Source organism: Lampetra planeri, chromosome 75 (genome assembly GCF_965212315.1).
Source record: "Lampetra planeri chromosome 75, kcLamPlan1.2.h2, whole genome shotgun sequence".
Lineage (NCBI taxonomy): Eukaryota > Metazoa > Chordata > Hyperoartia > Petromyzontiformes > Petromyzontidae > Lampetra > Lampetra planeri.
Window position 1 is genome coordinate 1,293,202 of NC_136180.1, and position 26,296 is coordinate 1,319,497.

Below are 26,296 nucleotides of genomic sequence, written 5' to 3' on the forward strand. Positions count from 1 at the left end.
TTCACCATACACAGCCAACCGTGCTAATCAGAGGTGAGAATGTTGTGATAACCATATTAGCGGATACGATTATTGTTAAATATGATGGAAGGGACCATCATTTCTGAAGTTGCCATCTTGCTTTATACCATTGACTTCACTTTATATTATTATCAATTATATATTGTCATAGCCAAGACAGACTGCCATGTCCATTATCTCGCAAGCTCCGAGGCACATATGCCATAACCCTTGCTGCACTGGGCACAAACTTCGACATCTTTTTCAATCCTCTAATAGTTGATCGCAAGTTATTGGAGGAATATTTTGACCGCTCGAGACTTCAAATAAATCTTTGCAAATCCACATACAAGCAATTTCCTCCTGAACAATCACACAGCAGATGCTACCACCCTTGATGTTCCCTTATGTGTAGCCCAGTGTGCTATGACCCAAGTCCAAGATATATAGGAATAATTATGGATAGACCTGAGACCTTCAAGGCTCCACCAAATCAACAATCGCCCTGCTAACAACACTTGCAGGAACAACCTGGGACGCCTCAGCTGATGTGCTGCAAACTGCTGCCCTCTCACTGATATACTCAGTGGCAGAGGCAATGACCTCTAGCCTGGTCCAGGTGCATGTACACAACATGGTGAGATGCATAACTAAGTAAAACAATGTACATCATAGCTGTAACTCTGAAACGGACACCAATCCCCTGAATTCTCTGTTTAGGCGAACATTCTGCCACCAAATATCTACATGCAAATTGCAAATGGTTTACACTTTTTCTTACCAATGACCACAAATTCAATGTTGAGTGATATTGTCTATTTTGACTATCATAGCTCCTTGTAGATATACCTAAAGTCGGAAAAACATCAGATGATGGGGCTATACAGCACTAGAATTGGATCGGGAAACAGAATTTGCATGATAAGAATCAGCAGAGCTGAGGATGGATAACCCTTGCTTGGGCAAGGAGTGACCCAGGAACATTTCTGAGACGAAAATTTATAGATGGGGTCTAGCATCAGCATCTCCAAAGGACAGAGCAGAACAGGATACGGAAGGGATGACCGATGGAAAAACACCATAAACCACTGCCCATCCGAGGGCAAATAAAGGGCAGACAAGAATGTCCCTTGCCGTTTCAAAGACTGTCTGAATTAACAAACCTTGGTGCCTAGAAAGTTGAAACGTTAAAAATGAGAACCACCGCACATGAAACATCGCAAACATTGTGGTACTACATGCCAATCTAATAATAGGATGTATTGTTACATTACAATACAGCGAAGAGTCAGGAGGTTTTGAATTTGACGAATTGCATGTTTTATTAACATCCACTTATCCATACATATGTAGTGACAGAACGGTCACTACTGTGTTGGCCTGTACGAAGGGATCCGGACCTTCCCAGAGGTGGGGGAAGTGAGGCGTGTCCTGGGAAGGGAGGCGTGGCCTGAAGAGAGCCAGCCACGCCGGGGCGGAGCCAGCCACGCCAAACCAGATATATAAGCGTGGTGTGAACGCTGAGCTAGGCTGTTGTACTGTACTCCGAAGTGAAGACATCATCAGTCGTCAAGTCCCGAGTCGTCGTCCTGGGCCAGGCAGGCCGTTACCTGCCTGGTCCAGTCTGTGTCGCGTTCCAGAGTGTTAGTGAGTTGAGAAAGGTGGTCACCACCTCATGTACAGCGTTATGTTATTTACCGTTTAATAAATAGTGTTGCCTCCAAGCTGCGTGTGTGTGCACCTAATTCGGTCTTACTACATTTGGTGTAGAAGTGGTCATCGAACTTTCGCTGATTAATTTGAAGAAGCTGTACCCTTCGCTGCCATGGTGTAAAAGCTGGCAGCGAAGTGCAAGACCCAACCGGAGGTGCGGATGGACGGTGTGGGTTGCACCTGGCCTCTCCCTGCGACGACCACGGAGTCTGGGGCCCCGGTGATGTGCCCCGGGGGATGGGCGGCTGCAGCCTGCATGGGAGGAGGCTGTGAGCCCGGGCTGGTCGCCATCGACGGCGAGTTGGAGCGACGTCGCTCGTCAACTCGACCAGCTGCTGGTGGCAAGGGAGTGGCCGGGTGTTGGTGAGTGATGGCGAATTTGCAAGATGACGCAGCTGTGGCGTTCGCGCCGTTTCGGCGGTGCCGGCGTTCCTGCATTTCACTGCGGCGGCGTTCCCGCCATTTGCACCATGCCGGGGGTTTCCCGCCACTTCAACGTGCCGGCGTTTCCCGCCATTTCAACGTGTGGGCGTTCCCGCACTTCCCACAGCGGCGTTCCCGCCATTTTCACCGCGGCAGTGTTTTCGCGATGGCGGCGTTCCCGCCTTTTGCGCCTTGTGTGCTGCGCCGGCCTGGCGGCGCGCCGCTGCAGCCCTGTGATTACGGGCCTACCTCCCCACATTGAAGTAAGAAGAGCGGGGGAGGGCATCGGTGGTGAAAGCGAGAGGGGCCCGTGATTGAAGAGAGGGTTTCGACGTTGGAGACACTGCTGGGAGGGACTTTTTCAGTTTGACTCTCCGGTTTTGTGTTCCTGGCGGACGGTTTTTCTCTCTGTTCTTTTTGCATTTTGGCTTGTGCGAGTGTTATGTTGTGTTATATTGTTATTGTGTATACTGTATGGAGTTTCGCTCGTGATTGTCACGTGTAACTGTCAGAAACTTTGATCGTCATTGTTGCCAATGTACAGACCGTATGGAGCTTTGCTTGGAATTGTTAACAGTGTATGGAATGTTGGCTACTTGCTTGTGATTGTTTACTATGTACGGATTGTCTGGAGTATTGATTGTGTGTGTTGCCATGTGGGGACTGGATGGAGCATTGCGCCACACGATTTACTGTACGAACTTCGTATACTGCATATACTGTATTAATCAATTCGGCGATTCTTGGGGTTTGTGTATTGTTTTTTTGCTCTCAAAATTCGAATGCCCTGAGTCCCATGGTTAATGTTGAAGGGGATTTAGAAATGACAGGTTCGGTTTGTTTCAAACTCGCTGGTTGGTTCCTGTCCGTTGTTGCACAGATGATGTCTTTTGTGCGGGAATGCTCCTTGTGTTCTATGTGGATCGGGGGTGCGTTTCCGTTAATTGCCGTCAAATTGCGTTGCTCTCTCCACTCGGTTGGTACAGCTGCATGCTGCAATGCGAGTCTCGGAGATGATGTGTACGGATACGGGATGTGAGGTTTATTGTTGTGACCATTGAATATTCGGGATCGTCACAAATTGTGCGTACCTGTTCGGCATTGGATCAGTTCTGTGGGGGATCATAATTCAAATTGTATGTGTTGTGATGGTGTTAAATTGCGATGGTGACATGCTGCCAGGGATTTGGAATTGTGCTGCTGGCTGTCACCTATCTTGGGGCGCAGGTCCTGACCAGGATGGCCCAGTGAGTGTTGCGTGTCTAACATGAACGTTGTGGTCCCGTCATGCTATGGCTGACGGCTTGACCTGACAGCCCGGAGATTGAAACACTCCGTGGTATGTCTAGCCTAGTGGGCTGTGCGCTCACAGGGCTCGGAGAGTGTGGTCCCGTCATGCAATGGCTGACGGCTTGACCTGACAGCCCGGAGATTGAAACACTCCGTGGTATGTCTAGCCTAGTGGGCTGTGCGCTCACAGGGCTCGGAGAGTGTGGTCCCGTCATGCTGTGTCTGACAGCTTGACCTGACAGCCCGGAGATCGAGACACTCCGTGGCTTGTCTAGCCAAGTGGGCTGTGCGCTCACATGGCTCAGAGAGTGTGGTCCCGTCATGCTGTCTGACAGCTTGACCTGACAGCCCGGAGATCGAGACACTCCGTGGCTTGTCTAGCCTAGTGGGCTGTGCGCTCACATGGCTCAGAGAGTGTGGTCCCGTCATGCTGTCTGACAGCTTGACCTGACAGCCCGGAGATCGAGACACTCCGTGGCTTGTCTAGCCAAGTGGGCTGTGCGCTCACATGGCTCAGAGAGTGTGGTCCCATCATGCTGTGTCTGATGGCTTGACCTGACGGCTCGGAGAGTGAGACACTCCGAGGTGCGTTGAAACAGTGGGCTGGAGATTCGTAAGGTTCAGGTGGAGTTGTCCTGTTACGTTGGGACTGTATCCCTCAGTTGTTAGGGTGCATGTTGTGCAATGAGTGAACGTTGGGTCGTCTCAGCTCGGTCGGTACAGTTATATGCTGCGATGCGAGTCTTCGAGAGAGACTGGCTCGTCTCAGCTCGGTCGGTACAGCTATATGCTGCGATGCGAGTCTTGGAGAGAGACTGGGTCGTCTCAGCTCGGTCGGTACAGCTATATGCTGCGATGCGAGTCTTGGAGAGAGACTGGGTTAAAATCCCACCGATATGGCCGACGCGTGCTGCTGGTTGTGATGCCGCGTCGGAAAGGCGGTGGGGTGGTAACATGGAAATTCCCCCCCCGATATGGCCGACGTGTGTTACTGGTTGTGACGCCGCGTCGGAAAGGCGGTGGGGTGGTAACATGGAAATTCCCCCCCGATATGGCCGACGCGTGCTACTGGTTGTGACGCCGCGTCGGAAAGGCGGTGGGGTGGTAACATGGAAATTCCCCCCTGATATGGCCGACGCGTGCTACTGGTTGTGACGCCGCGTCGGAAAGGCGGTGGGGTGGTAACATGGAAATTCCCCCCCGATATGGCCGACGCGTGCTACTGGTTGTGACGCCGCGTCGGAAAGGCGGTGGGGTGGTAACATGGAAATTCCCCCCCGATATGGCCGACGCGTGCTACTGGTTGTGACGCCACGTCGGAAAGGCGGGGGGGTGCTAACGGGTGACTGTCATTGCATGCGTGATTCTAACGGGGGGGGGGGCTGTGCTGGAGCGTAAGTGGGTTAGCCAGTTTTCATGTATATTTGTTGTTAATTCCCCGTTTTCTGTGCGGTTCCCTTTTACCCTCGTCGATTCTGTATATATTACGTGATTGTATTTCTCATCGGTCGCCGGTCATTTATTGATGTTGCTGGTTCGGAGGCACACCTTTTCGATGTTTCACAGTTGTGTTACAGCCGGGGACGGCTGTGTGTTTATACAGGGGGGGGTGATGTAGTGACAGAACGGTCACTACTGTGTTGGCCTGTACGAAGGGATCCGGACCTTCCCAGAGGTGGGGGAAGTGAGGCGTGTCCTGGGAAGGGAGGCGTGGCCTGAAGAGAGCCAGCCACGCCGGGGCGGAGCCAGCCACGCCAAACCAGATATATAAGCGTGGTGTGAACGCTGAGCTAGGCTGTTGTACTGTACTCCGAAGTGAAGACATCATCAGTCGTCAAGTCCCGAGTCGTCGTCCTGGGCCAGGCAGACCGTTGCCTGCCTGGTCCAGTCTGTGTCGCGTTCCAGAGTGTTAGTGAGTTGAGAAAGGTGGTCACCACCTCATGTACAGCGTTATGTTATTTACCGTTTAATAAATAGTGTTGCCTCCAAGCTGCGTGTGTGTGCACCTAATTCGGTCTTACTACACATAATTGCCGTGAGGTCTGGGTTAAGCATATTAATTTGATAATGAATTATAGAAGTTCGTATTGGAGCATTAAATCGAAGGATCATTGAAAATATACGTTTGTAATAAAGCACTTCGACGACCATCTGTAGTTCGTGTCTTCTTTATTATTTATTTCTCGTCGGCTGGACAGCTCCACGTTCCCTTCACATCGACACCGCTCCACTCTCGTTCCGCACGTTAGATGTTGTCGCTCCGCGCACGGCTCGCAAGGAAACAGCCTCCGGCCCGCCACGTGTTTGCTGGCGTGCTGGAAAAGCGAGACGTGGTCTCGCCTCTAGACTCCACACACTGACCTCGAGCATCTTCTTGCTTCCCCTTATAACCCCTCACCTACGTCACCAAGCCCCGCCTATAGCCACGCCCCCTCACGAACCTTCTAGATGCCTACCCACAAGAACCCTTGAGCTCTGCCCTTGAACTTTGGCCCAATCAATCGCATCCATCTCATGGGCTAATGGCTGAAGCGGCGGAGCCTATCCCACCGAACGGTGACCGTCGGTGAACTATCGTATTACACTTTATACGAAACATGCTAATTTTTCACAACCAAAAAAATAATATTCAACCAAGGGTTATAACCAGAGCCAGGCCCGACCGCCTTTGTCTTCCCAGTGACGATATTTACATACTGCACCAAGTATTAATATTCATACTAAGTCGACCTATTTGGGGGGGGGGGGGGGGTGGGGAGGTGGACCAGGACCAGTTCAGATAACTGCCACCTTGTTGATTGTGAATGAGAATTAAACTCAGAAGACCAGGCTCAATCGGAGAGGGGACAAACAAACACACGAACACCCAGATAGAAACGAAGGCCATTTCACAATGAAACAGACGTTCTAATGCACACATAAACAAACACCACATCTAGGGGCTAACTCGTATGAGAAGACAGACATCACATGGACAATTAAGTTGGTCTGTGTTCACAAAAGTCTAGGGATGACTTTCGGAAGGAGTATGATAGGGGTTAGGACATCAGGTGCCAGGATGTCTGCTGAGCCAAAACCAGGGATGAACTCAGGCTGACCCAATGGATGCACCACGTGTTCAAAGGAGGGAGGAGCTTTGGGCCTTAATGTGTCTTAGGAAACGAATTAACTAAGCTAAAATGTATTATATAAACAGCACACGAAATCATACAAACCAGTCCTGCAGAGGCAGACTCAGGATTTGCCCTCGTGGCTGGAAATATAGTTGAGTTCTTGATAATGCAGACTGAGTATCGTTGGAAGTTTTCTTTTATGTTTTCTTTATATTTCAAGGACTTCGTTAAATTGTACTAAGAGGTGTGATAAGTTCCATGGTTGAGGAAAATTGTTGATTCGTTGATTATGGCAAGAGATCTTATACAGTATTCCTCATGCTATTGTTCTGCGAAGGAAATCTATATATAAATACCGTACTTAGCTAGAAGTGTCAAGGAATTGTTGGCAAAACGCCCATGGTGACATAAAGCAACTTTCCCAAGTGGAGATTTGAGTTATACACCAATATCGAGTGTGGATGTCTCAGCTATAGACTGGAAAAGTTGTTTGTTGTTAAGTCAACCTCACAAAGTATGAGGTGTATAGAGGCCGGGAGTGTGAGCAGAGTCATGTGCAGGCTGCTGCATCGCGTGAGACCTCTGAGAGGGAGCCACAACAGGAGCTCGCGAACCAAGCGCTCCCAAAGGGCTGCTGCCAGACAGAGTGCTGTGTCAGCGTGGCCGCAGCATGCTCCAGCTGCAGATCGAGCCTGGCAGGCAGACAACCTGAGCACTCAGAGCATCAGCTAACGGCTGACTGGCAGCGTGCTGACTCGAGAGCCGCGAGCGGACTTCAGCTGCGGACCGAGCATGATGCACAGACAACGCTGCGAACGACCAGCGAGCAGCATGACCACGAGTGCTCCAGCTGTGGACCAAGCCTGCCGTTCTAAACATCGTTGTGGGACTGGAGGTATTTCGGATTGCAGAAGACAGAAGATGGAACATTAACTTTACACTCACTCACCATTTTTAACTGTACCTTGCAGAGCTTGTGGGCCAATAAGAATATCAGCTTACATGTGTAATGTGCTCCGGAGACACTTGTCGAGGTAACTTTTTTTATTACAATACAAAACTCAACAGTTCTGATACTCTGTTACAGCCTAGGGACACAGCCTAGGGACACAGCCTCCTCCTAGCATACCTGACTCTGGCTACGCTCTGGGGTCCTCCGGCTACAATTACTATAGGGGAGGCTACCTGACCCGACCCAGCCAAGGTGCGGGTCTAGACCTGGCTTCCTCGGAACTCGCCCTTACAAGGGCGTAGAGCCCGGAGTCCCAGAGTCCCACCACTGGCCCGCACAGTGTCCCGGCCCTTACAAGGACAAGCGGGACGAGGGGGTCCAGGGTCCTAAGCTGGCTGGTCTTGGGTCTTGAGCTGCGACTGGCCCGATCGGTCAGGGAGCGGCCCTTTTATCCCTCTTGTTCATCGAGGGGTGGGGTTGTGTTGGCTCGTGCATCATCTATCTAAATTGTGAGAACTGTATCCTGTCGTGAGATGTGCATTCTGAGACCTGACATAATTACAGAAAATTGATAAAGCGAGAATCATTGCTATTAACAAGATTGATAAGACAACCAGCGAGCCAATAATAATAAGAAGAACTTGTGATAACTTTATGCATAATCGCTTCCTAATCATATGCATATGTAGTGACATAGAATTAGCTATGTAGCAGCTTCGCGCTGGCTGCTGGCGGGTAAGGGGATCTGCGGCTTACAGCAGCCCTGACGTCAGCAAGCCAGGTGATACACCAGAGGTGATATTTGGGGGAAATGGTTACAGAAGGGGCACGTGGGGGGAGTACTGGAACCCGCTCATAGGGCTGAACGATTTCGGGAAAATATATAATTGCGATTTTTCTAACAGATATTGCGATTGCGATGTAATTTACGTAAAAAAATGTAAGTCAAGTTTCAGTTTAATATTCACTGTGTAATAGATTTAAAACATGTGATGGAGCATTACCACATGATCTTTTCCCTGACATCCTTGGAGAGCTCTTTGGTCTTGGCCATGGTGGAGAGTTTGGAATATGATTGATTGATTTCTTCTGTGAACAGGTGTCTTTTATACAGGTAACAAGCTAAGATTAGGAGAACTCCCTTTAAGAGTGTGCTGCTAATCTCAGCTCGTTACCTGTATAAAAAACACCTGGGAGCCAGAAATCTTTCTGATTGAGAGGGGATTAAATACTTATTTCCCTCATTACAATGCAAATCAATTTATAACATTTTTGACATGCGTTTTTCTGGATTTTTTTGTTGTTATTCTGTCTCTCACTGTTCAAATAAACCTACCATTAAAATTATAGACTGATCATTTCTTTGTCAGTGGGCAAACGTACAAAATCAGCAGGGGATCAAATACTTTTTTCCTTCACTGTATATGTTGGTCATTAAATAGTTTTTTTTTTATAATCGCAATACTTTTGCATGAACAACCCCCATTTTTACTAACACTTAAACACACATTTAATTACATTTATATTTCATAACATTAACGTTACACAATTAACATGTTTAGCACATTTCCATAATTTTCACATTTTAATAGTTTGAATTATTTTATTTTTATTGTATTATTTTATTCATCACAATATATACAACATAATGGGATTGGCTCATCCGGGATCTCCTGCAGACAATTCATGCATTAAATCATAAATTAACCACTGTTGTATTAACCACAGTGTTTTAAACGGACTTTGTGGTACCTGATAGTAAATGTGTTTAACATACCCATACTTGGTCGGATTACCAGAGTAGTTCATGTCATCACTAAGATATTTGAATTAAGATAATTTTCTTGATTCGATCTGACTGTACCCTGCGATAGTAAACGCTTTTAAAATACGCACTCTGAGTCGCATTACCAGAGTAGCGTATGTCACACATGAGATGCTAAAATTAAGATAATACCCTTCAGTCGATTGACTGTACATTACAGTAAAAATTACTTATGATAGCGGAATTCTGGGTCGGATAACCAGACGTATGGTTTTGGGTCTGAGGACCGGACCTTTCATGTTTTCAGGGAATCAGGGTAAGAGGAATATTTCGATTTAAAGCTTTCGTGACTGCAGGGATTAATCTTCTTGGTTATTTCGGTAAAGTCACGTAGAAGGGAAGTAATAAAATAATAAAAATAAAAAATAATAAAATAATTCTAACGACGTTTCGGCCACAACGCAAGCAGCCGTCCTCAGGTGAAGAATGAAACACCACCAAGCTTGGAGCGTATATTTAAGCTGGTTTGGAGGGGGGGAGGGGGGAAGAAGAGCGCCTTGACAAAATAATTTGCATATCAATAGGAATTTAGCATATGGAAAATGCGTAGGAGGTGGGCGGGGGGGTTTCAAATTAATATTATGCCCGTGCATTATGCAGGATTAGCAGCATCAAAGGGAGGGGGAAGGGGGGTAGCATTAACAAAGGAAAGGAATGTTAATAGTATGTAGCTGCAGTTACTAAACAACCACGTAGAAAACTAAAGTATAAACTACATAAACAACTAAAGTATAAACTACATAGCATCATCAGTATACTTACTATACTCTACAATAAGCTGAGTTACTTTTTACGACGTAGAATTGTAATGTATTACTGTTAATTTGAAACCCCCCGCCCACCTCCTACGCATTTTCCATATGCTAAATTCCTCTTGATATGCAAATTATTTTGTCAAGGCGCTCTTCTTCCCACCTCCCCCCCTCCAAACCAGCTTAAATATACGCTCCAAGCTTGGTGGTGTTTCATTCTTCACCTGAGGACGGCTGCTTGCGTTGTGGCCGAAACGTCGTGAGAATTATTTTATTATTTTTTATTTTTATTATTTTTTTACTTCCCTTCTACGTGACTTTACCGAAAGAACGAAGAAGAGGAATATTCTGAATTCGTCTTAAAAGTACGGGTTGGTCGGATGAAGAGCAGACGCGAGGGAAACCATGACCACAACAACACATATGGCAGGGACGACTCGCGAGAGACATATACTAGAAAAGCATTGCCGGCATAACACATATGACAGTGACGACTCACAAGAGCGACGTAAATTATGTAAGTCATGGGACCAACACAAAACGCACAGCAAGCGTGAATCAAAAAGCTCACTTATCTCAATAAGAGGTTTTTGGGTTAGATTACGTAAATATATAAATGTGTCAATTCTAGATTTGAAGCTTTCGTGACTGCAATGATTCATATTCTCAGGTTTTTTCGGTAAAGTCACGTAGGTAAAACATTAAAAGTAATGAAAGTAAAATAAAACAAAACAAAAATAAAAATAAAATTCACGACGTTTCGGAGGCAACACAAGTCTCCGTCATCAGGTGGGACCGTCACAGCCAGATTAGCTGCATCAAGTGAAGCAATGATTCAAGATGTAATCCCTTATAAGCAAGTTGAAGGGGGGAGGAGAGGGGGGGGGAGTTCATCAGAATGTGGTAGCCAATGAATGGAACGTATCGGGAGGGAGGGGGGTGGGAGGGGGAGGGAGCCAACAAAACATTTGGCGACGGCTTGGACGCGGCTGCTGCGCACGCCAACACAATGGGCAGAAAGGGGGGAGGGGAGGTCTGATACACATGATAGAACAAAGGAACGAAAATGCCCATGTTTATACCAATGCAGGCTGAAAAATGAAGAGAGTACTGTTAAAAATAACTGGGGATGTTAACACTCGGTGAAGTAAATTAAAATAGTGCCTGTCAGATAAGATGGTCCAAAAAGTGTAATTAAGTCTTTTTTGCGTGGTTAATAACATCTTTCCAGTGATTACTGAGTTTGTACCCATCATCACGGTTGAAATTATGTCTGTGTTTGTATATTTGTATGGCTTCGTGTACAAACCTTTGATGGTAGCCAGGAGGCTTGCAGAGAACCTTGGTCTCGGAAAAGACAATTTCATGAGAGCCCGCCGAGTTGTAGCAATGATCGGCAACGGCCGAAGAATCAGTTCTGCCGTGTTTCAGATCTGACTTGTGCTCGCGGACACGATCAGCAACATGACGTTTTGTTTCTCCAATGTAGCAATCACCACAAATGCAACTCAATTTGTAGACTCCAGGATACTGTAAGTCAGGAACGACATCCTTCACAGATGGAATCAGATCACGGATTTTATGCACTGTGCTGAATCGGACTTGGATGTTATGTTTGTTTAGAATTTTTGAGATCTTTTTGGTCACGCCTACTATGTATGGTAACGTGATAGTTTTGGTCGGAGTTTCATGTGGTTGTTTCTGTGTGGTGGGAGAGACAGCTTGGCGGATAGTACGGTCAGAGTATCCGTTCATCCTGAGGGCCCGATGTACATGTCTTAATTCATCAGTCAGGTGGTGTTGGTCAGAAATGCCATGGGCTCTGTGGTATAGCGTTTTGATGAGAGAATTCTTTTGAGATGGGTGGTGGTGGGAATCCGGTTTCAGGTAGGAATCTGTGTGGGTGGCTTTCCTGTAGACAGAATGTCCCAAGGATCCGTCAAGCCTCCTCTTAAACAGAACTACCATTCTTGGATATTCTGTTTAAGAGGAGGCTTGACGGATCCTTGGGACATTCTGTCTACAGGAAAGCCACCCACACAGATTCCTACCTGAAACCGGATTCCCACCACCACCCATCTCAAAAGAATTCTCTCATCAAAACGCTATACCACAGAGCCCATGGCATTTCTGACCAACACCACCTGACTGATGAATTAAGACATGTACATCGGGCCCTCAGGATGAACGGATACTCTGACCGTACTATCCGCCAAGCTGTCTCTCCCACCACACAGAAACAACCACATGAAACTCCGACCAAAACTATCACGTTACCATACATAGTAGGCGTGACCAAAAAGATCTCAAAAATTCTAAACAAACATAACATCCAAGTCCGATTCAGCACAGTGCATAAAATCCGTGATCTGATTCCATCTGTGAAGGATGTCGTTCCTGACTTACAGTATCCTGGAGTCTACAAATTGAGTTGCATTTGTGGTGATTGCTACATTGGAGAAACAAAACGTCATGTTGCTGATCGTGTCCGCGAGCACAAGTCAGATCTGAAACACGGCAGAACTGATTCTTCGGCCGTTGCCGATCATTGCTACAACTCGGCGGGCTCTCATGAAATTGTCTTTTCCGAGACCAAGGTTCTCTGCAAGCCTCCTGGCTACCATCAAAGGTTTGTACACGAAGCCATACAAATATACAAACACAGACATAATTTCAACCGTGATGATGGGTACAAACTCAGTAATCACTGGAAAGATGTTATTAACCACGCAAAAAAGACTTAATTACACTTTTTGGACCATCTTATCTGACAGGCACTATTTTAATTTACTTCACCGAGTGTTAACATCCCCAGTTATTTTTAACAGTACTCTCTTCATTTTTCAGCCTGCATTGGTATAAACATGGGCATTTTCGTTCCTTTGTTCTATCATGTGTATCAGACCTCCCCTCCCCCCTTTCTGCCCATTGTGTTGGCGTGCGCAGCAGCCGCGTCCAAGCCGTCGCCAAATGTTTTGTTGGCTCCCTCCCCCTCCCACCCCCCTCCCTCCCGATACGTTCCATTCATTGGCTACCACATTCTGATGAACTCCCCCCCCCTCTCCTCCCCCCTTCAACTTGCTTATAAGGGATTACATCTTGAATCATTGCTTCACTTGATGCAGCTAATCTGGCTGTGACGGTCCCACCTGATGACGGAGACTTGTGTTGCCTCCGAAACGTCGTGAATTTTATTTTTATTTTTGTTTTGTTTTATTTTACTTTCATTACTTTTAATGTTTTACCTACGTGACTTTACCGAAAAAACCTGAGAATATATAAATGTGTCGTTGAAACCCGCCACCACCCGACACAACCAACTAGTAAGGGTTGTCACGTAAACAGAACGTGGCCAATTCGTCACTAGGACAGCACACCGGTGTGTTGGAGAGCCAAGCCACAACATTTACAAACTGAGTACGACGTTTCGCCAGTAATTACAACTAGCTTCATCAGGTGACAGCCAGATTGTGGAGATTTGAGAAGTCTTACTGTTTCGTTCAAATATAGAGACATGTTAACCAACCTTCTGCACTCTTGCACAATGTGTGTTGGGGGGGATTACTGAGGCAACGTACATTATTCATGTGCATTATGCGAGCCCTTTGAACTTGGCCTTCCTGTCTATTGTGTTTATTAAAATAGCCATACCAACGGTAATCGCTATAGAAGTACGCTGCCCTTTCTAGGCATGCATTTAAATAATGTATGATTTGATGATTCGCTTCCACGCAACACGTATATCACTTGATAGGCACAGGGAATATGTTAAGCACAAGACCCGCATCAGCATTAAGTCGCCTGACAAGCACAAGCCAAAGAGACAACACACACCACCTCTAGACAAAGGCAGTATGATAAACCGAGAATGCATACTGGACACAGGTCACGGGACAGACATGAATCACCAGAGGAATTTGGACCATGCTATCGGCATAACATACACAACAGAAGTTATTTTTTAAATCCTTTATATTAAGTTGGCTTGCTTGCTTGCGTGCTTGCTTGCTTACGACCGTGCAAACCTTTCAGTCGTTTTTTAACCCACTTCCCGTGATACAATCGAGCTGACATTTTGCACACAGACTCGTTGTGCGAGACAATTAATGTTCGTGAAATTTTTTTTCCAAAATTTTACACTGTTTAGGGAAAACAAATTAAACATTTATTAAATCCTTTATATTAAGTTCGCTTGCTTGCTTGCTTGCGTGCTTGCTTTCTTGCTTACGACCGTGCAAACCTTTCGGTCGTTTTTTAACCCACTTCCCGTGATCCAATCGAGCTGACATTTTGCACACAGACTCGTTGTGCGAGACAATTAATGTTCGTGAAATTTTTTTTCCAAAATTTTACACTGTTTAGGGAAAACAAATTAAATATTTAATTACCAATTGTTTAATACTGCAGACAATCATCTGACCCATAGGTGGCAGCCATCTCAAGGCAGAGGACGAGAGGACTCTAGCCGCCACGCATATAAAGGATTTAGAGTGAAAAACTTTGTTTTTACGGGTTATACTTATTAAGAGTCAGAAACAGCTCGGGTGATAGCTCCTCTCACATTGACCAACCTTCACAAGACTCCATAAATAGGACAACTCTTAAACTGATGGATAAAGCTCTCGTTAGAATTCCATATTTTGACCCACACAATAAGAGCCGTGACCTATACACCCATATCTCAACAGTAGATGAGGCCAAAATCAGAGGTCTAATGAAGTTAGAAGTCGCTACCACACGCGATTATAAGTGACTAGCGGTTAGTACCGGCGTTGCCCGGGCGAAAAAGGCAGACACACATGTAGTTACACACGCAAATCGATTGATACACACACATAGAGTTACACGCACAAATGGACTTACACATACATACATAGAATGAACAACAACAACCACTAAGTGGCGGTGACGTCACGACAACGCTTGTGCCAGGCTATGTGCACCTTGAGGCCACGTGAAGTGTCGAACGCCCGCTGGCAGGAGGTCACGGGGCAAACCCAGATGGCACAGGTCGACTGACTAAGAGGACTGGCTGATGCACCACGTGTGGCCCCTACTGTGGCAACTTTCTGTGCTTTAGCCACGCGGCGCTCCGCTCATTGTTGTGAGCATCGCTGCTTCGCCCTCCGTTGTTGTTGGAGGGTGACTGCCTCCAACTGCCCAGTAGCGTCCTTTAGGAGCCTCCTCCACAGAAGCCGGTCTTGACACCGCTGGTACCAGTCATCCGCAAGTGGACTCAGCTCCAAGTCCTCCTGTACCACATCACTCCATCTGTTCTCCAGCCCCCTGGGTCCGGCTGAACAAAAGATGTCTAGGCATAAGGTGTCTGGCCATGCGGGCTACATGACTCAGGCAACGCAGCCTTGCCTGGCGGAGGTCACCGATGGGACTTTGTCCACATCTTTCAAGGATTTGTGAGCTCCTCACACAATGCAGCCTGGTTAAATCGAGGATGGATCGTAGGCAGGCCATCCTAAATGTTTCTAACCGGTGAAGATGTTCCATTAGGGGGGTCCAAGTTTCGCAAGCGTAGAGAAGGGAGGGAATGCCCGTGGCCGAGAAGACCTGAAGCTTCGTACGGAGTGATAGACCAGGTAGCTTCCACACAGAGTTACGCAAGCCAATGAAAAGATAATGTGGCTTGACTGATTCGGAGTGAGACCTCTGGTGTTAAACCGGAGCCGGTCATTAGCACACTGGCAAGGTATGGGAAACTCTCCACTGTCTCCACAACTGTCCCATCACCAATTGGGAGTTGTGGGGGTGGAGTGTCCGATGGTAGAAAATACCCAGGCAGGTGGCTAGTTTTGTTTGGGCTGATGGTAAGGCCCCACCTCTTGGTGGCAAGTTCCAGGTTCAGCAGCTGCACCTCAAACTCCTCCTCCGAGTGAGCAGCAATTATCAGATCATCGACATACATAACGTGGTTGAGCAATAGGGAGCCATCCCTTGACCGCACCCGGGAATCGATCAGCCTCCCATTGTATCTGTAGCAGATGGAAATTGTTCGGGTACAGCCATTGAAGGCTTCAGGAACTACGTGGTCCAAATATATGTAAAATAATGTGGGAGCTAGAGGACATCCCTTTTGCACCCCAAGGTGTACAGGGAATGGCTCTGACTCACAGCCACATAGTTTGATGCGGGGCCGCTCACCATCATGAAGGTCATTAAGGATGGTGAGCAGTGGGTGAGGGACTCGGAAAGCACGAAGAACAACCCAGAGGCCAGGCCTACTGATGGTATCATAGGCCTTGAGCAGGTCAATAAAGTACACGCATGGACTAAGACGCACACATGGGCCTACAGACACGCAAAGAAATGGACTTACACTGACTAACATGGAGGCATGCACATAGAGCGACTAACACACACGCACATAGACTGACACACACACACACACATATGGACTGAGACACACAAACACATCGACTTACAGACGCACACACATATGGACTCACACACACATAGACATGCACTTGATATACGCACACATGGAATTACACACACATATCGACGTACACACATACAGCGACACACACACATACATAGAGTGACACACACATTGACGTACACACACATACACATGTGGACTCTCACACAGACATCCACTTGAGATATACACACATGGAGTTGCACACACATATGGATGTACACACATACAGCGACTCACACACACACTGACTTGCACACAGCAATACGTGGACTAAAAGACACATTGACGTAAACACACATATGTACTTACACACACACATATGGACTAAGACACACACACATGAACTTACACATACATAGAGTGACACACACATAGCCCTACACACACATATGGACTGTGACACACATATATCTACTTTAGATACACAGACATGGATTAACACACATATGGACTCACACACAGATGCATTGACTTACACACACACATCGAGTGACACACACATGTATAGACTTACACACACATGTGGACTAACACACACACATATGGACTGACATCAGAATCAGAATCAGAAACGGTTTTAATCGCCATGTAAGTTTGCACAAACAAGGAATTCACTATGGCAGGACGGTGCATACATTTAACAAGTAGGAATCTTAAAAACTTATATAAAAGGTATACACTCTAACTATACTAACGTTACAAAGTATAAGTAATACTAAAGGGCTAAAATATATAAAATTATGAATAAGTAGACCTTATAAAATGCGAAATGTAAAATGTTAATTAGCCGTATTAAACAATCTTAAAATACAAAAATACAAATAAGATTACACGTTGTAAGTATGGAAAATTGTAATTATGTAGATAAAATGTCATAGTAAGTGTAACAGTCATTTTAAGTGTAAACGTCATTTTAAGCCCTTGGCCTTGTTGAGGAGGCCAACAGCGGAAGGGAAAAAACTGTTTTTATGACGTGAGGTTTTGGTCTTGATGGACCGCAGCCTTCTGCCGGAGGGGAGTAGCTGGAACAGAGAGTATCCAGGGTGCGAGGAATCGTTCGCAATCTTCCTCACTCGCCTCAGGGTCCTCAAAGTGTGCAGGTCCTCAAGGGTTGGTAGATTACAGCCAATCACCTTCTCAGCAGTGCGGATGATACGCTGCAGTCTGCTCTTGTCCTTGGCAGTGGCAGCAGCGTACCAGACGGTGATGGAGGAGGTGAGGATGGACTCAATGATGGCTGTATAGAAGCACACCATCATTGTCTTTGGCAGATTAAATGTCTTCAGCTGCCGTAGGAAGTACATCCTCTGTTGAGCTCTCTTGATAAGGGAGCTGATGTTCAGTTCCCACTTTAGGTCCTGGGAAAGAATAGTGTCCAGGAAGCGGCAGGACTCAACATTGGTAACTGGGGAGTCGCACAGGGTGATGGGGGTGAGTGGGGCTGTATTCTTCCTGAAGTCCACAACCATCTCCACGGTCTTAAGAGCATTAAGCTCAAGGTTGTTCTGGCTACACCAGATCACCGGGTTGTCAGCTTCCCTCCTATAGTCAGACTCATCCCCATCAGAGATTAGCCCAATGAGGGTGGTGTCGTCCGCAAACTTCAAGAGTTTGACGGACGGGTGACTGGAGGTGCAGCTGTTGGTGTACAGGGTGAATAGCAGACGGGAAAGGACTCAGCCCTGAAGAGATCCGGTGCTGATTGACCTGGAAGCAGAAACTTGTGATCCCAGCTTGACGCACTGCTTCCTGTCAGACAGGAAGTCTGTGATCCATCTGCAGGTGGAGTCTGGCACGTTCAGCAGGGAGAGCTTGTCCTGAAGCAGGCTAGGAATGATGGTGTTAAAAGCCGAGCTAAAGTCCACAAACAGGATCCTGACGTAGGATGCTGTGGAGTCCAAATGCTGTAGGGTGAAGTGGAGGGCCATGTTAACTGCGTCATCCACAGACCTGTTGGCTCTGTAGGCAAACTGAAGGGGGTCCAGTAGTAGGTCTGTGATGGCTTTGAGGTGTGCCAGGACCAGGCGCTCAAAAGACTTCATTACCACGGAGGTAAGGGCGATGGGTCTGTAATCATTTAATCCTGTTGGCCTTGGCTTTTTGGGCACTGGAATGATGATGGAGGACTTGAGACAGGCTGGTACATGGCACGTCTCCATGGAGGTGGTAAAGATGACATACACATGGACGTACACGCACACAGATCGACTGACACACACACATGGACTAACACACACACATAAACACTTTGACGTTGTCCGTTCGAAAAAGACACCCACATGGAGTTAAAGACACGCATGGCTCTACACGCACACACATATGGACTAAAAGACACACACACATGGACGGGCATAGCAATCCTCGATGATGGCACAGCTATCAGTATGGCAGTACTGCGTATGAGGAAATAGCGTGACGTGAGCGATGGAAACAATAGAAATGTATTGAAGAAATAATCAGAAATCACAGACTGGCAGTATACTGTGGCAGCGTCATGAAAGCGCAGCAAAAAAGGGGAAAATTGAGCAACGTAAAAATACAAAAAGAGTTTTGTGCACACAAACATAATGATTGTAACATCGGTCAACTTGTTTGATAATGGTAAACAATGAACCTGAGTTGTTATCTGCACACAATATCTGACAACGTGTTTGTTTAATAATAAGCAATGAACACGATTAATGATCTGCACACAAACATTATTATAGTAATGTTTGTCAACGAATGTGTTTAACAATAATAAACAATGGACTTGAGTTGTTAGCGTAAGAAGCAAGTAAATTTGTACTTAGCATAGGCATGTTGAGGCCTTGTGCGATGCATAGCCCCCGTCCTGGCCTACATTTGCGAGGCGCGGAGTTGGCACGTTGCCAGGCTAGGGGCTGGGCCTCTACCCCCTCTCCAACATCCGCCGCCCGTGCAAGAATAATGCTATGTAAGCAGTAAAATATGATTATCTACGGAGTCTGTAGTATAAACTAAACGAATCGTGTTGTGGGGGGGGGGGGGGGGGGCGAAGAGGACATGACACTGTGAAGAAATATCCGCAGCGTGATGTGTGTACGTGTTGACTGTAAAACGCGTAAAATAAAATGTCTCCCGTGAGCTGGAGCGAACGCGCATGACTTGTCAGGGTCCCCCCCCCCACGCAATTGGCGTCACTTGGTACGGTCGATGTGGTGCAATAAGTAAATAATGAATAATAGAAACGGCACAAATGTGTTAATTAAACTACTTTAAAGTTTACGGACGGGAAAACGGAATAGCCTATTCCCACCACGGGGCTTAGGGCGTGCCGGCTGGCAAATTATTTCGGTCTTAAACCCCACCGTCCGAGAGCCAAATCCCTCGCAAGCGCGAGCGCACGGAGACTTTTATATATAAGATTTTAAACTCCTGAGCCAAGCGGTGATTAAAAGGTTGGGGAATATTAAACTTTGTTTAAGGGGCTTAATGCTGCTAAGATGATGACTCAGTATGTAGATGAAGATCCACGAGATTACCTCCTGTGGTTCAAAAGAGCGTATTACTCAGGTGATGTTGCTCATTTCCATGAGGATGACATAGTGTTTAAGGTGATGTTTTTTCAATCCTTGAGTCCAGATATTACAGAAATTAATGGGATTGCTATTGGACCCAGAGACAACCTCCTTATGCCACATTAAGAAGAGGCTCATACGGCCTGGCTATATAGAAGCAAGAGCCATAACCCAGGCAGAATACACATGGCCACCAGAGATAATGAACTCCACCATCTTGAGGGAAGTGAAATTCCCAAAAGCAGTTACTGCACCCTACAAGTGAGCCGTAGAATGCCCCAGGTGGCATCACAATACAGACAGAGACAGGCACCCATGAACTACTGACAGAATTACACACACAGCTATGAAGGTAACAATCCTGCTAGGGGGTGGCACACACATCTAATGGGACCACAGGGCACACAACCAGGTGATTTGGGGAATCGCAGGGTGTGGGTAAGTCGGGGAATCATACCATGACCCCATGCCACAACCCACTCATGGACAAACACAATCTGGCCCACCCCCATTGACACCCCCACCAGCTATAAGAGATGATCAACCATCAACCAGCGACAACAACAGGTTCGCTTACTCTAAGAGGATGAAAGGAACACCCCCGGAGGTAGAGGGAGCAACCATGTCAACAGTAAAAACTAATACACCCACGCAATTCGTACCAGATTGGTATAAGGAAACAAGAGTTGGGGAGGAATAAATCTTGCTCTACAGCGATCCAAAATTTGGCACAAGCGCTTGATAAATCATACAAATAAATTGGGAATTAGCTGTCATTGAAAACACTGCCAACTGCATTCACGACTGAAATGGAGAATGAGGACATTGACATACAACTCTTGTTTCAAAATGACAGCGCCCTTGGAAAACATCTGCAGGCCGCTAGTGGCAGGGCAAACCAGGGGGATAACAACAATAATTGGCAACCCTAGATGAATAGGGTACCAATTCAAATACTGTGTTGGAGAACGCAAGCATCACCCCAGCAATTGACACAGCTAATGAACGTAAAACAAAACATTACTGCCTTGATGTGTGACCAAACAGTGGATGACGACAAACAGCAGCGGGTAAAACCGGATTGCCAGCAGGACGTAAAACACATGACCCACATTTCACACAACACACACAGAACATGCTGAGCATGAGTCGAGAGGAACATACCACACCTGGTAAACACACAGCTCATAGTGAGAATAATTTGAGAGAAACATACCTAATCTGACACACAGACCGTACAGTGAGCGCAAATACTGCACATATAGTAGGCTAACTGAAGTTGCCCTTTGACGCTGAATTTGATGATTTTACTTTGTAAAGGGCGGATACATGCTCTAAGGGAAGTAGGCATCTGCCTTTTGATGGCATGTTGATGATGGATGTAGATGAATGTGCTAAAATGGAGGAATGTAAGCTCCATGCCGGATCTGGAATTGTGCTGGGATCCAGTCCAATCAAAAGCACAAGAAGAAGGACCCAACTGGGCCCAAAATCAAACCAATTTGGCGATTTTAACACAAAAAGTCGTGGTGTGCACCGATTCTTGCTATGTGCGACACAACTTTTCCCCACACATTCCCACATGGAAAAACAATGGCATGGATTAGGGGCCGTCCACAAATGCTTCAAATCGCTTTAAACTATTGTCATTGTAGTGCATATTTAATGTGGTGCTGCACTCTGATGTTGTAGGAGAAAACATTTATTAAAAAGTCTTTAATTAAGTAGAAGGTGTTGTCTATATTTAAAGTTGCGCATTTTTACGTGACGTCACATTTCTCAACCCCACCCCCCCATCGTCACACATCGTTACAAATGTATGATCCCCCCCCCCAGGTGCGTGACGTCATTTATGGACGGCCCCTAAATACAAAACTAACAAGTAAACCATTGGCAGTTGATCAAAGCCAAAAAGACGATGATTCAGGAAAATTGTGGGTAAAGGTCAAAGGTTACTTTAAGGTCATTTGCCAACATAAATTGGGCATTGACCAGGCAAATGCCCGAACAAAACAATTAAGTTTGAGGGACAGCCAGGATGTCTGATTCCAGAACCTGGGATGAACTCAGGCTGACCTAATGGATGCACCACGTGTGCAAGAGGTGGGAGGAGCTTCGCGCCTTAATGTGACTTAGGGAATTAATCAAATAAGCTATACATGATCATATAAACAGCACACACCATCATACGAACCAGTCCTGCAGAAGCAGACTCCGGGATTTGCCCTCGTGACTGGCAGTAGAGGAGTTGAGTTATTGATAAGGTAGACTCTAAGTTTCGCTGAAAACTTTATTTTACGTTTTATTTATATTTTGATTCACTTGCAGAGTCAAGCACTGAAATAAGTAGTACTCAGAGGTGTGATAAAATAGTTGTTGATAATAGTTGCTGGTGGCAAGGGACCTTATACAGCATTCCTCATGCTATTGTTCTATATAATACTTTACTTATCTAAGGTTTCAGGGAATTGTTAGCAAAACGCTTGCGGTGGCAAGACACTACTTTCCAACACCGAGTGTGCATGAAATATTATCCAAGCTATGAACTGGAACTGTTCTGTTTGTTCTCAATTCAACTTGACATGGTATGAGGTGTAGATAGGTGAGGAGTGTGAGCAGAGTCACGAGCAGGCTGCTGTACCACTACACCTTCTCTACTGCTGTACCACTACACCTTCACCACTGCTGTACCACTACACCTTCTCCACTGCTGTACCACTCCACCGTCTCTACTGTTGTACCACTACACCTTCTCTACTGCTGTACGAAATCACATTCTCTACTGCTGTACCACTACACCTTCTCCACTGCTGTACCACTACACCTTCTCTGCTACTAGACCACTACACCTTCTCCACTGCTGTATCACTACACCTTCTCTACTGCTGTACCACTACACCTTCTCTACTGCTGTACCACTACACCTTCTCCACTGCTGTACCACTACACCTTCTCTGCTACTAGACCACTACACCTTCTCCACTGCTGTATCACTACACCTTCTCTACTGCTGTACCACTACACCTTCTCTACTGCTGTACCACTACACCTTCTCCACTGCTGTACCACTACACCTTCTCTGCTACTAGACCACTACACCTTCTCCACTGCTGTACCAATACACCTTCTCTACTGCTGTACCACTACACCTTCTCTACTGCTGTACCACTACACCTTCTCCACTGCTCTACCACTACACCCACTCCATTGCTGTACCACTACACCTTCTCTACTGCTGTACCACTACACCTTCTCTGCTGCTGTACCACTACACCTTTTCTACTGCTGTACCACTACACCTCTGAGTGGTTACTCGGCGCTTCAGCCGTTCTCGTGCAATGCGCGACTTCTATCGAGCGCAGCTTCGCAAGCACGGGGGTGGCGCTCGCTACTCGGCCAACGCGAGCAGCAGGGCTGTCCCCGGCTCTTTGGGCCCTCTGGGCGCTTTCTGGGCTCCGGAGCACCGAATCTCATCCTCCTCCCCTCCCCTTCTGCTGTTTCTCCTCTTACGTAGCCCACTGCTATAATCAGTTTCAATGAACCAGTGTGTAATAATAATAATAAACAATATTTATTATCGGATGTATCTCATCTCTCGCTTGCGAGACAATCGAGAGCTTGCAGTTAAAACCAGGCCTCAACTGCTTGGCCATCAACCCACGCTCATTTTTGGGAGACAAGAGTAGTTTATGTGTGGTTGGCCTTGAGTTGCGAACCTCGTAAATGTAATTGGGCCTCCCCAGCTTGGCCATCAATCTAATGAAGTGCTCTGGAGTAAGGGTCTCTGGGACATTATGAACCACCCTCCAGAACTTCCTACAAGGTTATAATTGTTACATAGCTCTTAATTAAATTGTCTATCCACGGTTCCAACTTTCCATAACAAAATAATATATATATGCAAACTGAAACAACCATTAACTAATCAACTATCACTGTCATTGCTATTAAAGTACAATATTATTGAGACAATGAAAGTGTAATCTTTATTGGCACTAAATCTTGTTTTGTTATAAGCGTATACCCACGACAGCACTTCACTGAAAATTTAGCAACCCGAGTTTGATTCCTACTCACTGCCAACAGGAGTGATTAATATCTGACTCGTACTCGGACACCCTTTGAACGACTCAGCCTTAAATAATTATCGGGTCTGTGTAAACATCATAATTGGGGATACAAAGACGGCCAAGCATCGTCTCGGCCACAGCATCAATTCATAGTACGCACTAATAGCACTTGCCCCAACAATATGTGAGGCTATACAGGGGATCTTTGTAATTTGTGTGTACGTACAGGTGCGTGCAAGCATTTGTGTTTGCGTGTGTGCGTGGTATATTCCTGTCTGTGTAGGTATTTGTTTATCAGGGTGAAACGAAACTTGTCTCACCACTTCCCTGCCATTTCCACACATGGCCAGAACAAGGTGAAACAAGGTGAACCATTTTGTTCTGAACTAAGTACAAATATCCATTGCTGTCCCGTAATTATATTCCCCCGTGTCTACTCTCTCCGAATTAACAACCCCCTTACTGACGTCGCGGTGAAGTAAGATCACATTACTCCCCACAGCGCACACGGTGTGAGGAAGTCCGCATAGAGCAGTGGACTGACAAAAAGGATGGCACATGTATATCCTTAATACACACAGTACATAATCCTCTTCATATCTACACATTCTCCACTGCTGTACAACTGCACCCACTCCACTGCTGTACCATTCACCCACTCTACTGCTGTACCACTACACCTTCTCTACTGCTGTACCACTACACATTCTCTACTGCTGTACCACTGCACCTTCTCCACTGCTGTACCACTACACCTTCTCCACTGCTGTACCACTCCACCTTCTCTACTGCTGTACCACTACACCTTCTCCACTGCTGTACCACTCCACCTTCTCTACTGCTGTACCACTCCACCTTCTCTACTGCTGTACCACTACACCTTCTCCACTGCTGTACCACTACACCTTCTCCACTGCTGTACCACTACACCTTCTCCACTGCTGTACCACTCCACCTTCTCTACTGCTGTACCACTACACCTTCTCCACTGCTGTACCACTACACCTTCTCTACTGCTGTACCACTACACCTTCTCCACTGCTGTACCACTACACCTTCTCCACTGCTGTACCACTACACCTTCTACACTGCTGTACCACTATACCTTCTCTACTGCTGTACCACTACACATTCTCCACTGCTGTACCACTACACCTTCTCTACTGCTGTACCACTACACCTTCTCTACTGCTGTACCACTATACATTCTCTACTGCTGTACCACTACACCTTCTCCACTGCTGTACCACTACACCTTCTCTACTGCTGTACCACTACACCTTCTCTACTGCTGTACCACTACACCTTCTCCACTGCTCTACCACTACACGCATTCCACTTCTGTGGAGAAGGTATTGTCGTATTACATATGCACACATCCTTTATTCAACCACTTGAAATGTGCTTCTATACAAATAAATAACATGTGCTGACCCCAAGCCACTCCAACGCGTGTCGTACTGTGAACATAAAACGTAACATTAACCATCATCAGCCATGAGCGATCAACTGCTGGATGAAGGCTTCCCAAAGCCGTCACCATCTCTCACGGATCTGCGATGCAAGAATCCTCCCAGTACCTGCACACGGGATGAGTTCATCGCTCCATCTCCTCTCAGACGCGTCCGTTCCTGGTTACTTAACGTACTGTGGAGTTGTATTGCGCTGACCACTCAGAGACCCTCGCATTGCAGAACGCTGCTGCTGTGTCGAGAGGCTGAAACCTCTCCCCTTCTCACGGTTGAACCGGTTCTGTGCGGTTCTTGTCCCCCACATTGTATGGGGGTGATGTCGAGTGCCGATGGGGTGAGAAAATATTTTTTAATTAATATTCTCCGAAGTTCATGGCTATTTTGATTCACGTATGATGCAACGTTACTTTAATCTATGATCTATATCTTCACAGAGGTTCCTTTAACATCTGGCAGTCCACCAGAGTTTGCTTGTAGTGAATCAGTCTGTTGAAAGTATTCACTCGCAAAAGGTCAATGCTGAAAATCATTATTGTTCGTGTGTTCATTTCATCTATAGAATCAGAATCTGTATTTAAATTGCAGGAGGAATCCAATGAGCCATGAAGCGCTATTTCATAGATGTCCAGTCGGGGCAGGTCAGCAAGTTACAAAAACATTGCAAATAAAAAGGATAGGAATGAAAAAAATATGGAAAAGGGAAGAAAGTCA

General features: G+C 46.3%; 1 protein-coding gene across 5 annotated transcripts in view; it reads right to left on the reverse strand.

The window, feature by feature from the left end:
* LOC144737936 (uncharacterized) overlaps positions 1-25,842 on the reverse strand; it is a 58,878-nt gene extending 33,036 nt beyond the window's left edge. For 3 of the 5 annotated variants that reach the window (XM_078620835.1, XM_078620836.1, XM_078620833.1), the window contains exon 1: positions 25,694-25,841. The gene's annotated coding sequence lies outside the window, so the exon portion shown is untranslated. Of the gene's footprint in view, positions 1-25,693 lie in introns of all 5 variants that reach the window. The other 2 variants (XM_078620834.1, XM_078620837.1) reach the window with 1 other exon arrangement.
* Positions 25,843-26,296: the final 454 nt, after the last annotated feature.